At 31.3% G+C, this 13,939-nt stretch overlaps 1 long non-coding RNA gene across 1 annotated transcript; it reads left to right on the top strand.

Moving 5' to 3' along the window:
- Positions 1-2,651: 2,651 nt before the first annotated feature.
- On the top strand, positions 2,652-7,139 carry LOC143066668 (uncharacterized). The gene is made up of 3 exons (XR_012975728.1): positions 2,652-2,723; positions 5,646-5,712; positions 7,070-7,139. It is a non-coding gene; the product is annotated as an uncharacterized LOC143066668 (long non-coding RNA).
- The last annotated feature ends 6,800 nt before the right edge of the window (positions 7,140-13,939 follow it).

The following is a 13,939-nucleotide window of genomic DNA, read 5'->3' as shown; positions in this document are numbered from 1 at the left end:
CACATTAAAATTCAGTTCAAGAGAAGTCCGAGTCCGATGTCAAAGATGTAACAAAATAAAAATAAATAAAATGACAATAATACATAAATAACAACAGACTACTAGCAGTTAACTGACATGCCAGCTCCAGACCTCAATTAAACTCATTAACCATGTTTATTATAAATATAATAACAATAAACTAAAATAATACTTACCACTTCTAAATGATTAGGAACTTTCAGGAACTAATTGCAGCTACTGTCCAGGTTATGTTAAACAAATTTTCAGCTCCAACTGATCTGTTCAGTGAAGAGTTTTTATCATTTAAATAAAATGTGAACACATTCTAATCTTTTGGCAGACGTGAATATTCTCATGTGGCATTTATACCTATATGCAAGGGTACCTATATCTGGTGGTGATGATACACAGTGATAATTAACCATTTTTTTCTTCTTTTTGTTTAATTTTGAAAAAAAATGGAATTTAAACTTTTTTCAGCATTTTGGAAAAAAATAATTTTGAAAATTTTTCATGTTTTTTTCATTTATTTTATAAGAATTAAATTTTAAAAGATTTTTTTTTTTAAATATTTAATTATTTTTTTTTTTAATTTTTGAAAAATTTATTTTTTTTGAAATATTTTGCATTTATAAATTTTTTAAACTTTAAAGAAGTTAATTTTAGTTGCCTTCGTCCATGCAAGCATGGACTAAGTTAGCCTTGGTTGCCTTCGTCCATGCATGCATGGACTAAGTTAGGGTTAGTTGCCTTAGTGCATGCATGCATGGACTAAGTCTGTTGTGTTAGTCCATGCATGCATGGACTAAGTTAACGTTAGTTACCTTCGTCCATGCATGCATGGAGTAAGCTTAGTTTCTAAGTTTTCATGTTTACAAATCATGAAAAGGTTTAGCCATACTATCAAGTTTTGCAATTTATTTCCTAAGGTAAGTTATAATGCACAATATGTATGTAAAACATAATTAATAGGTTGAATATGAAAAAAAACAACTAAACAGAAAAAAAGGTAATTACATCAAATTAAAAAATAATTGAACTAACACCATGAAATTAAGAGGTAAGAAGAAATGGAGGTTTTCTAGAATTGATGTTGATTTCCAGTTTTATTTAATACCTTGTTAAGAATAAGTTTCCAAGTACAAAATAAACCAGTGACAAGTCTACATACCGTATAAGCCTTTAGCGACATTAACAACTTATAAAATCAATCAGTTTAGTAGATTTTTTTTATCAGATTTCGTTTTACTTCCTCCAGTTTCTCATCCTTAAAAAAGTCAAAGCCTGTTGTTTCTTATTATTTTGGATTACTTTAATAAAAAAAATCACTTGCCTAGAATGAAAATAAAGGCAATGTTTATGCTTTAATAAGTTGCATTTGTCCTCAAATGGAAATATTCATTTCGATTTATTGTACAGTTAAATCATATTCATCTTTATATTTACCCTTCCTTGTTTCATGCCAGAAACGCAGCCATCTACCTTTAGTACGTATTTTTCCAAACTTATCCTGACAATTTTATCAATACATTATTTCAGTGTCCTAATACAAAAACTTTCTGGTTTTTTTTTAATTTCAAAATAGAAGCGAAAACTGTCCATAAATGTCTAATGAATTCATTGCAATTATGCCATACTTTCTAGCTAGCTCAAAGTACGTTGATATTGTTGAACGGGGAATACTGCTTTCTCAAAAGTTGCTAAGAGTCAATCAAATTAAAATCATTACTCAAGAAATTTTACGACCGCCATCACGAGCTGATTGGCCATTATGACAAAAGTGTGTCAGAAATCTTATCTGATATTCTTCCTCAGTCATAATAACCTACCGTCATTACCAAACTGAACAAAGAAATAACACGACGGGTGCCGTATACGGTGCAGGATATGCTTACCCTTCCGGAGCACCTGATTTTTAGTGGAGTTCGTGTTGTTTCTTATCTATTATTTATAACTGTTGATGTAAATGTCCTTTGGTTTTTTAGTCTTTGTTTACTCCTTGGTTTTGATTGTTATCGTCCTTTACCAAACATTATTGTGTCTGCAAAATCGTTTTGACTTCTGTCATCTAATCAGTGATTCCTTTTACGTCTGTGTTATTTCGCGATTTCAAAGCCATAGTTTTAACCTCCAAAACAAACTATCAAACTGAAAGTGAGGCATTATTAATTTCAATCGTTGTAACAAAGTAATTGATTACAATAAGATGTGTATATCAAATTACATGGTAAGACTGCAAAATTCATGAATTGGATTCTATTTATAAGTAAAAGGGGAACTTCTCCTATAACATATCACTCAAGTTGTTTTTAAAAAAACTGTATAAAATAGTGTTTAAAGTAGAAAAACATGGCGAAACAAAATTCATTTATTGAAAGAAAAAATAGATACCAAAGAAATCCGGTCAAAAACTAAGATAGATAATCCTTAGTACATTGAACAATTCAGATTATGTAAACAGTCAATTTATCAAAATGACCACATGCATGCTACTTCATTATTGACAGCCAATATGTAAACATTGATAACATATCTATATTTGGTATTAAAAAAGCGTGTTGTTTGTGACTTGACACTTTAAAACGCTTATCATCTTGGTCTATATAAGTGAAAATTATTGACAAAATGTACACTTTGCATGACATGAAGTGTTAGATGCTTTTTATTCATTTAGCCTGATGCTAGGTTCTAGTCTGACAATAACTTAAGTGAAAGACAAGGTAAGTCTTTGCTGAAATGATAAGTGACATTTTTCAAGATTTTAGACCAATTGCAAAGTATAAATTTTTTTTTTCGTAAAGTGAAACAATTTCAATTTTATTGTGCATTAGTATAAGAACTTAAATTCAAGTGAAAAACATTGTGCTTTTATATATAATGTGCATAACTCTTTCTACTAATTAACATGTTAAGCATAACAAGAATCCAGGTTACAAAATTATTGGTACACTAAAGATAATCTTAGTGGAAAGTTTGCTCAACTTGAAAACTAAAATTCCTAATCCTATAGACAATTATCATATATATAACGCGCGTCTGGCGTACTAAATTATAATCCTGGTACATTTGGGAACGATTTACACCACTGGGTCAATGCCACTGCTGGTGGACGTTTCGTACCCGAGGGTATCACCAGCCGAGTAGTCAGCACTTCGGTGTTGACATTAATATCAATAATGTGGTTATTTTTTTTTTATATAAATTTCCTGTTTACAAAACTTTAAATTTTCGAAAAACTAAGGATTTTCTTATCCCAGGAATAGATTACCTTAGTCGTATTTAACACAACCTTTTGGAAATTTGGATCCTAAATGCTCTTCAACTTTGTACTTGTCTGGCTTTATAAATATTTTGATATGAGCGTCACTGGTGAATCTTATGTAACGCGCGTCTGGCGTACTAAATTATAATCCTGGTACCTTTGATAACGATATATGATTAAATAAAACACCCTTGTTGATATAGCTAGTTAAGTTGAAGATAAAATAAATATGACCATTAATATATCTATAAATTATACAAATTAAACTTGTTGTTTGCACTGGGATTGGACCGTGACCTATGTCCTTTTTTACAACATTTAAATTTCAACGCATATCAATATCTAGATTGACATAAGGATGCGACACAATGAGCGCTACTAGTATGTTTGTATTATGGTAAGATCAGTGCATGGTGGTCATTATCTATTGGTTGCGCTCTGGTATGCATCATAACAACCTTGTAACGGACAAAAGAAAGTCGCAATAAAAAAGAAAGTCGCAATAAAAAAGAAAGTGGCATTCTTTTTAAACAGGCAGACCCAGTTGAAATAGAACAAAAGAATCGAAGCTCTTCGTTAGAGAAGGCGATAAATGCTCACTGGAATGTTTACTATAGTAACAAAAGTTTTAAAAGTTAATAGAAACAAATAAAACGACAATTTTCTTATCAATTACGAAGTGTTTTATTTTAAAATCACCAAGTTTTCAATTTATCTATAACATAGTAATGCAGAAGAATTAGATATCAATTCGACGACATGGGTATCTATCAAGTTGAATGTAGAAAATGCATAACCTCCGATTTTTTTCAAAAAAAAATTCCACGGACGGAGAACATATCAATCTATTAGCTCAGATATTTTCGTGTCTACCTTTTTATTATGTGACTCAAAAAAATGGGTAACAATTGTATCGAAAAGAGATAAAAAGATATAGAGATAAGAAAAAACGTAAGGATCGTAATGGTGGTATGTTGAATAAATTTGTCGGTTTTAAAGAGCAAAATTAGCAGCGCGTCATCCCTACAATGGCTTCCATTTCTACGATTGTGAAAATGAACTGGCGTAATGGGGAGATAATTTTGACGAAGTAAAATCCTGGCTGTTAACACTATCGTAAAGTATGAAATTTTTTCATACTATATAATTAAAACCTTGAAAATGGAAAATGTGGACAATATTAATTTCTAGTATCACCAGCCCAGTAGTTAGCACTTCGGTGTTGACATCAATTGTGTAGTCATTGTTATAAATTTCCTGTTACAAAACTATGAATTTTTCTAAAAATTAAGTATTTTCTTATTCAAGGAACAGATTACCTTAGCCGTATTAGGCACAACTTTTGGGAATTTTAGGTCCTCAATGCTCTTCAACTGTGAACCTGTTTGGCTTTATAACTATATAAATAAATTTGGTGTATTTACTGTCTTCTTATTCGTTAAAAATATTACTTTTATTTTCAATGATGCCAATTTTAATGGCGACACGTCCACCCTGACGTTGTGTTAACATGTGTGTACATTGTTATTGTTGATATAAATAATAAAAAAAAGTTGTTCGAGTCTTTTATTTTATAGAACTGTATTTATAAGGAATGGCAATAATTTATTTTGAATTTATTGAACCATAAAATTAATTTTTGACTTTTCACATTTTACATAATCCGCTAAGCGGATTATTCAATGTGAAGAGTCAAAAAATAAGTATATGGTTTAATAAATTCAAGATACGTAATAGCCATTCATTAATTTGATCTGAGCGTCACGGATGAGTCTTATGTAGAAAAACGCGCGTCTGGCGTACTAACGTATAATTCTGGATAACTTTGATAACAATCTAACATATTTCTCCTTCAATTGTTGTCATTTATGCATTATAAATATTTATATGAATTGAAATATCTGAATGCATCAGTACGATAAGCATGCAACCGTTCTAGCTATTACAGGTTAATACAAGGGTATGCTCTGACACATATCTCAGCAAATAACAAATCTTATTGTGTTCGAAACAGATTTCAATAATTCAAAACTGCGGTTCAATTTCAATTTAGTCAATGAAGATGCAGATCATGTACATTGTACGATAGCTATTTTTCATTTAGTGTGTGTTCATAGTAAGGTTTGATTAACTGAAACTTTTCATGAGGTGTCGTTATGTTATTCTTAATTATAAATGTTTTCAAAGCCAAAAGGGTATTTGAGCATTAAACTAGTTTAAGCCCGCCACATTCTGCATGTGCCTGTTTCAAACCAGAAATCTGTAATTCAGAGGCTGTCGTTTGTTGCTGTGTTACATATTTATAATATGTTCATAATGTTGTAAATGAATTAGGCCGTTAGTTTCCTCGTTTGAATTGTTATAATTTTGTCATTTGTAGCCCTTTATAGCTGACTATGTGGTATGGGCTGTGTTCATTGTTGAAGGCCGTTTAGTGACCTTTAAAGGTAACAGTTAGTGTAGTATACCGCGGTTTTAAAGGCATATATCGATTGAGAGAAAACAAATCCGAATTACAAACCTAAAACCAAGGGAAACACATCAACAATAAGGGGAAAACAACGAAACAACAGAAACACTAAAGTGCAACAAAATACAAAAAGACAATGTAACGAAAACAGAAACGAACTATAAGATAACAACTGACATTTTCCTGACTTTCAGGAAACTGTTAATTTCTGAGTCATTTTGTTGACTTATGGACATTTGTCTCATTGGCAATCGAAACACATCATTTTTTCTGAACATCTTTTTTATAAGATGCGTCATTTGGTCCCTAAAATGTTAATCTAAGTAATTGTTACGTCGGAAAAAATATATTTTCAAGCACAATGTTTATTGTCCAACGAGGATTCATTGTTGAAATCAATACACTGGATTACATTCATTGTTTTCATTTTATTAATATATTCATGTACTGGCATTATACTTAAGTACTTTTTATATCTCAGTTTAGATTATTTGATGTTAAAGGAATCAATTTTTCTATTTCAATAAACGAAACAGCTTGACAATTTGCTTTTGTTTTGTTTCCTCAGTAAGGTTTACATTGCACATCATTTGGTTGAGCTGTTATTTATGTTTGAGTAATTTGACGATGTAGTATGAGTGCTATTGAGACAATTCTCAATCCTAGTTTTAATTTATAAAAGTAAACCATAATAGATCGAGGTACAGTCTTCTACACGAAGCTTTGGCTCACACAGAACAGCAAGTTATAAAGGACTTCAAAAATTACTAGTTTAATACCATTCAAACGCGAAAATCAACGGTCTAATCTATATAAAAGAAACACTTATGAAGCACACGAACAAAAGACAACTGCTGAACATCGGATTTCTGTTTAAGGACAGATGCAATTAATTGCAGCGTGTTTAAACGTTTTAATGGTACCAAATCTTCACCCTTATCTAAAACAATAGTGTAACATCACAACATAAAAGGACACACTACAAAATGTCAAATGGAATGGCTCCACTCAATCTAAAGAAATTGTTTGTTATAAATGATTTTCAGATATTGAAATCTTAAAAATATTAAGTTCAATCTCCTGCAAAAAATGTATGATAAAATTTGGCAAACTTCGAGACAAATTTGTTTATGAAACAATTGAAAAAAACTCATTTACTCGTGCATTATGCACTTATGTGCTCCAATTAAATGCACATATGTTTTTTTTACAACTTTTATTATAAGAGAAATGAAAAATAAACTTTCAAATTTCATGTTGAACATAATAATTTTCATCTCAACTTATTCACAATGTTGATGTAATATACGATATATGAACTTTATCTTTTACAGATTAAGGAACAGAAGAATACACTGCAGCAAATATTCAAGATTACCGAAATATTACAGCATTAACAGGTAAATACATTTTTTATGAACGTCATTCAGTTTGAATACAGACATGCCAAATATGCCATTCGCCTTTATTTATAACTACTAAATTGATTGAAGATGTGTGCCTAAATCTCTTTGATTGTACGTGTGGCGATTCCAGATTGTTTGCTATTAATAAACCCTTATTACTTGTTTTTTCATTTTGCGTGATTGAATATGTAAAGAGGTACAACTAATGAGTAAACATTTCCTGTAATCATAAATAATGCATGCTGTTATCCTCTAAAAAAAGACAGGCAATAACTACAAAAGAGTCATTCAACCTCTTAGTCAAACTAGAGGCTCTCAAGAGCCTGTGTCGCTCACCTGTATATGTAAAACAAGGTTAAAATCATAATTTGTAGTATAAGATATTATTAGGTACTATAATAATATCTAAGATAATAGAAAAAAAATGCAAAATTTCCGTAAAATTACTAATTCAGTGGCAATAACCCAACAATGGGTTGTCGGATTTGTCTGAAAATATCAGGGCAGATATATATAAATCTGATGAAAAGTTTTGCCACCAGTCAGATTTGCTCTAATTGGTTTAGTTTCAGAGATATAAACCAAAAATGTTTTTTTTTTCAGGAAATGATAAAAGTGGCTTTTTATGGCCATACACATCTGACATTTAAATGCATATGTATACATTTGCTGTATAATATATCTACATGCATATGTATAATAGTAAGTTGAGTTTGTGTACATTTCATTATTTTTGCATATAGCTATAACAAATAAATTTTTACCCTATGTACTATTTTTACCCTATGTACTATTTTTACCCTAGGTACTATTTTTACCCTATGTACTATTTTTACCCTATGTACTATTTTTACCCTATGTACTATTTTTAGCCATGGTGGCCATCTTGGTTCGGGGCGGGATCATCAGACACATTTTTAAACTAGATACCCGAATGATGAGTGTGGACACGTTTGCTTAAATTTGTCTTACAAGTTTCAGAGAAGAAGATTTTTGTAAAAGATTATAAAAATTTAGGAAAAATTGTTTAATATTGACTATAAAGGGTAATGACTTTTTAAGGGGTCGACTGAACATTATTGCTGTTAATAGTTTATCACTATCTATAATAATATTCAAGATAAAAACCAAAAACTGCAAAATTTCTTTAAATTACCAATTCAGGGGCAGCATCACAACAACGGATCGTCCGATTTGTCTGAAAGTTCACGGCAGATAGATCCTCACCTGATCAATATTTTGACCAATGTCAAATTTGCTCTAAATGCTTTCGTTTCAGAGATATAAGCCAAAATATACGTTTTACTCCTATGTTCTAAATGTAGCCGTGGCGGCCATCTTGGTTGGTTTGCCGGGTCACCGGACACATTTTTAAAACTAGATACCCCAAGGATGATTAAGGCAAAGTTTGGTTCAATTTGGCCCAGTAGTTTCAGAGGAGAAGATTTTTGTAAAAGTTAACGACGACGGACGACGACGGACTACGTAGGACGCCTGACACCAAGTGATGAGAAAAGCTCACTTCACCTTTCAGGTCAAGTGAGCTAAAAATAAACAGACAACAGTACACAAAACACAACCTAAAAAATAATGACTGTGCAATACGAACCCCACCAAAAACGGTGGTCGTTCTCATGAGCTTCTGAAGGATAAGCACTCTACATGTCGAGAAATCTAACTCGTTAGTTCACATTCGGGGAAGAGAGGACAAGATTGTAGTGACGACAATTTGAACATATCTGACATATATAAATACTTTTTAGAAATTCTAAGGTCCGAGACCACAATTATTTCGTAGGGCATTTCTTTTAGAACATACTGAAAATTAAAAAAAATCTCATCTGGGCTTTCTCAATGAAATTTTTACAGTGTGTTGTACTACTTTTGGGACAAATTATATCAAAATTATAGAAAACTTCATCCGCTCTAACTCAAAGTATGGACACTTTTATGTTTAGGGCGTCTTGAAATCTTTTGACAGCTTTCGAAGTGCTAATTTTTAACCTTTTTCAGCTGGACCAAATCACAACTTTCCTTTAAAATACTGAATCCAAATTTTTTTACAGTGTAATATCACTCCCTACTTGCAATCTGAGGCATAAAACATGGAGAAATAAATTTGGAAGGGGTATAAAAAACATTGGCAAGTAACCCACTGTCAACACTAGGAACTCTTTTTGTTCAGGGGATTCGGTTCTCCTTGTGCATTTATGAAAGAAAACGAAAATTACGTTTTGAAAAGACTGAAGGTTATTTAGTCATGGAGAATGCTGCCATTAGAATATAAAAATGGTCATGTCTGTGTTGTCGTTACACCATTAATTTAAAATAAAATATTCGATTTATGTATAACTAATTATTTCATAAAAGTTTGTTTTGTATTTTCATGTCCTTATTTTGTGCAGCATTCAAATAGATCGAGACTGAGAAAAGCAGTCATGTGATAAGAAATAGACAAAAACAGACAAGACCATTGACAAACGAAAATGGATGACACATCCTGGTAGCCAGAGGACTCAGCTTTACTTTACTAAACATTTACCCAGCTCTTTACGTTACCCGTTGTACGCTACTGTTCAAGGATTTTGTACAGAAGCTAGTCAAGGTCTTTAAGATAAGAATTGAGTGGTTGCCATTTTTTGCGGTTTCTCATATTTTTTTCCACGTTATTGTTTTGCAAAGTTATTCTTATTTACATCACTGTCTAAAGTTAGAAATCATACAATACCTTCATTATACAGCAGTAAATTGGTACGTTAGGATATACTGTTAGCTATATCAGTAAACAGCTACCTAAACATTTATCAATATTAATAATTCCTTTTTTATTTAAATCATGTACTAGTATTATCATTCAGTAATTTGCATATCTCAGCTTGGATTGATTTACCCAAATATTAAGCTTTATTAGTAAATATTTGTAGTCATGTACTTAATATAGGCAATATTTCTCCTTTTAAAAACGTTTTGTACTTGCATTATAATTCAGAACTGTTATGCACAAGTTAATCTTGAAAATGAATGTCGAAACCAATAAAAAAAAGTTCTCAAATTCGCTATTTTAGATACATGTATTCATGGTCTGACATTGTAAATAAGTACTGGTAGTACACAGAGAAGGATTATTATTACTATTCCCAAGAGGCATTTCAACAATGAAATAACACGTTGATCTGTTTTGATGAATGGGGATTTGAATTTTTGTTTTCGGCTTGGGCTTTTATTTCTCTGGACTTGTTCGAATCTTACTATATTTTACAAAAAATTTAAAGAGACAGCGTTTAAAAGAATAATAAATTTGTCGTGAAAAGATTTAGGACATTTCATAGCTTCTAATTGTCTGAATACGACCTTTATAGGGGAAGCTTTTAAAAAATTAGTCTACTTATGGATTCGACGTTGTATCAAAGATCATGTATTTACACAGGAAACTCTAAACAAGAATTTTCGACAAAAGTAGATTTTTTGTTCCTTGTTTTTGGACGGAAATGTTTCTCTGGCTCTTATTTCGGTGTTCAGGAAATTTGGCTGTACGTTAGGTATTCCTTAAACAAACGGGCTATCTACACATCAATCATATAAACGCTTAGATGGTTTAAAATATGCTATTAATTAATGGTTATCAATTTAAAACAGCGTATTGAAAACTTCGAACATCTGGGAAATCGTTACCTAAAAGTTAAATAACTAAAATACTGAACTCCGAGGAAGATTCAAACCGGAACGTCCCTAATGAAATGGCAAAATCAAAAGCCCTAACACATCAAACCAATGTATAACACATAGAGTATGGTAGAGGCAAGTTCTTATGTAGAAAATGGTGGATTAAACCTGGTTTTATAAGCTTAATTTTGTTGTTGCTAGATTAAGACTGATATGTTTGTGCTCAATTTATACGGTTTTTGGTACTTTCATCCTGCATCGCGTCTCGATATTATTAACTTGCATTTGTTTCATTGCACAAAGTCATGCGTTGTAAATATGTTAATGACGTCCTTACACTAAATCTGTTGGATTTGTACTGATTAAAACTTTAATCTGGAAAAACAGTTATTGGTTTATTTCTAGTTATGGGCTTTGAGTAACTGCATATTCTCTTATATCGGAACGTTCGTGCTTTTTTATTTTATGTTAGTTTTTTTAGAGAGAGGGAGGCTTCATACTGATTTATTGTATTGAGTTAAACCATTTGCATTTAGGTTTGTCCTTGTGTTGTGCTGTAAAACGTCTGTCCCAAGTTAGGCGAGGGTCAGGCGCTCACAAACTTGTTTTATTCCTTCACATTCTATATGTGCTTTTCAGTAGCTGATCACTGGTTGATGTCTGTCATAGTAAACTTAGTATTATCTTATAACTTTTTTAAAATTTTTGGTTTTCAATTCTCTTCAACTTTATACTTATTTAGCTTTCTAACTATTTTCATCAGAGCGTCACTAATGAGTCTTATGCAGAAGAAATGCTCGTCTGGCGTATCAAATCTAGTGGAGAGTTCCCTTATTGACATTCACACATACAATGTACCATATCTCATTTGTATATTTACTGCTTTTTGTCCATGCTCTCTCGTATTCCGCAACAGAATCCATTATAAAAGTTAAAGATCAAATAGATGTTGTTTTTTTTCCCTTGATAGCTATTGCGAAATATCTAATTTTAAAAACCAAGTTATTTTCCTTTCATTTTTAGTAAATTGTAGTAATTGCTTTGTATCTTTATGTTATGGCTTAGTTTCGGTATTAATTCTGGCGCGAGTCATACCTTGAAGATTGTAATTGAATTGTCAATAGTTATAATGTTTTATGTAATTCATGTACCGACATCATTGTTACCTCTGGTTGTGTTCTTTGACATTAAAAGGAGCTTAAACATTTAGGAAGAAATTCTAATATGTTGGAATCTGAAATATTTTCAATTATTTTCCTTTGTCTTGAAATTAAGAACTAGTTATCAATTTAATTCGATTAGTTTCTCAGAATGAAATAGCTATTTGAATCGATTGTTACTTAAACTCCGGCGGACAACAAAAATAGTGTCAATTTTTAATCTTCGGAAAATCATGACCTGACAATATAATCGATTGCTCGTATGCATCTTGGTGGATTTCTTGATATAAATGAGGCAATTTTAAACCTATAATTGCTAATTTAATTGTTTGATTTGTTTATATATTTAAATATTTTTTTCCTTTTCTATGACTACTTCAAGTACAATTGACCGGAGCTGATTTGGCTATAATATTTTGGTTCTTTTTACACACTAAACTCTTCAACTGTGACGATTCTTATTCATTCCTCGACTTTGTGCGCTCCTGATAAAGCAATTCCAATTAAACGCTACAGATAAATAGAATTTTAAATCTAATACAACATCATTTTGATTGGATAATGTCACAAATTTTCTTGGCATCAATTCACAACCTTAAAAACGAACATGGAACCGCAAACGTCGTATGCCAGATTATCAATGATGGTTTTACATTGGTTTTTGTCAAATTTAAATAAGAATGGAGATACCAATATTACCCTAATGCTCTGACGGCAACAAGTCGACAGTAAACTTAAATTGCGACCATCGAGTTACCAAGTAATGTCGTTGGAGTTTAAAAAAAAATAATACTGTTGTCTCCTAAGTGTTATTGTCATTTTTTATCAGTACAGAAGTTGAAACATAGTTTACATTGTAATTCCTGTAAGCTTGTTTACACAAGTTCTGAGCTGAATAAGTCTATTGTATTTGAAACTTTTGCCAGCAATACTAAAAAGAGGCAATATTTCGTACTTTTTCTTTTACATAATAAAAAAAAAGTATTTAAAGTATGTTCTTTATGATCCTCAGCAGGCATTGTTTCACACAAATTGAGAGTGATTTACTTCTATGGTATTTTAAACGTCTATTTACAAAAAAGTGTGCCAATACCTCTTGTTTAAAGAAATTAAAGTACTTGCATTATAATTGAGTTATTTTAATACATCGGGATAGAACATGGCTAATAAAATGGGAGCAAAAGAGGGGTGAAAGATAGCAGAGGGACAGTCAAACTTATAGATAGAAAATAAACTGACAACACCATGGCTGAAAATGAAAAAGACAAACAGACAAATAATAGTACACAACATAGAAAACTAAAGACTAAGCAACACGAACCCAAACAAAAACTGGGGGTGATCTCAGGTGCTCCGGAAGAGTAAGAAGATCCTGCTCTACATGTAGGTTTATAATTGGTATATTTGTTGGTGGCATCTGTTATAGGTGCCAATATTTTCTCTTTGCTTTTTGTATATTATGATACAACGTTTAAAATCAGTTTTTTATGGATTGTTCGAGACATAATTTTTTTGAAGAAAGTTGAATTATTACTTATTATAAATGAATATTAAGTACTAAAATTAAAAAGAAAGAGGTATATTGAGTTCAATCACATTGATACTAAATGACAAAAACATGGTGAAATTAACGATATCAGAAAGAAAAAGACCTTAGTTTGTAATTCTGTAGAAATGGACAATGGAACTCTTTTTACGGTTAACACTGTACATTTTTCTGAGAAGTTTCGTTAAAAACATTTCCTGGAATATGCAGTTCCCATTCACAACTAATGTTTGCAAGGGTCAAACATATGGAATGTGTGTTATTCTTATTAAATGACTTTAGCATCTATGAGTTTATACGTATACAAAATTATGAACTACGACTCCATTTACTCTTACAGATATTCAAATGAATCTATACTGGAACAATTCAAAAACTGTGCCTCTATACTTTGAAACATGGATAACATTTCTGTATTTATAAATTTCG

The sequence above is a fragment of the Mytilus galloprovincialis genome, chromosome 3 (genome assembly GCF_965363235.1).
Source record: "Mytilus galloprovincialis chromosome 3, xbMytGall1.hap1.1, whole genome shotgun sequence".
Classification (NCBI taxonomy): Eukaryota; Metazoa; Mollusca; class Bivalvia; order Mytilida; family Mytilidae; genus Mytilus; species Mytilus galloprovincialis.
The sequence above is the reverse complement of the archived record's forward strand: the minus strand, read 5'-3'. Positions and strand labels throughout refer to the sequence as shown.